At 35.3% G+C, this 834-nt stretch overlaps 1 pseudogene; it reads right to left on the bottom strand.

Annotated features, from left to right (window-relative positions):
- The window catches only part of LOC102815739, a 13,777-nt pseudogene extending 13,233 nt beyond the window's left edge, over window positions 1–544 (bottom strand).
- Window positions 545–834: the final 290 nt, after the last annotated feature.

Below are 834 nucleotides of genomic sequence, written 5' to 3'. Positions count from 1 at the left end.
CCATGGCTTATCATGATCCACACAATCAGAAGCCTTTGTGTAGTCAATAAAGCACACGTAAGCATTTTTCTGGTATTCTCTGCTTTCAGCCAAATCCATCGGACATCAACAATGATATCCCTCTTTCTACGTCCTCTTCTGAATCTGGCTTGAACCTCTGGAAGTTCTCTGTAAATGTATGCTTGCAACCATTTCTGTATTATCTTTAGTAAAACTTTACTCACATGGGATATCAAAGATATTTTCTGATTGTTACTGCGTTCGATTGGGTCACCTCTCTTTGGAATGGGCACAAGCATGGATCTCTTCCAGTCAGTCAGCCAGACAGTTAGTTGTCTTCCAAATTTCTTGTCATAGATGAATGCTTGGATTGCAGTTTATGCTAGGTTCAATTTTACATGAGTGGCTGTTGTGCAGTCTCCTCCACATATGGAGTAAAATTGGGGAGCATACAGGGTACAGCTGCCACAGAAACCATATTTCCATGAGGTCTCCATTCCAGGGTCTGCCTGTGGCTCAAGTGCATTTTAAAATTTAATGTCATTTTTGAGCCATAGAATACGTCTCTTTTTAGAAAAATGAATAGATTAATTTGGATATAGTAGTCATAAACATACTAATTTCATAATGTCATTTATATCGATATTATTCCTGTTTTATTTCCAAATAATATTTATTTTAAAAATTGAGTTTATTCATGCATTGTCTTCTTGATGAGTGTATGAGTTGTTTTCAGTTTTTATTATTTTTTTAACTGTCATGAATGAAGCTTCATAAATAGTTTTATACAAGGCTCTGTCAACTCAAAGTTTATTTCTTTTGGAGAAATTCTTA

The sequence above is a fragment of the Chrysochloris asiatica genome, unplaced genomic scaffold (assembly GCF_000296735.1).
Source record: "Chrysochloris asiatica unplaced genomic scaffold, ChrAsi1.0 scaffold00108, whole genome shotgun sequence".
Classification (NCBI taxonomy): Eukaryota; Metazoa; Chordata; class Mammalia; order Afrosoricida; family Chrysochloridae; genus Chrysochloris; species Chrysochloris asiatica.
Note: the sequence above shows the minus strand (reverse complement) of the source record. Positions and strands in the feature narration are given on the sequence as shown.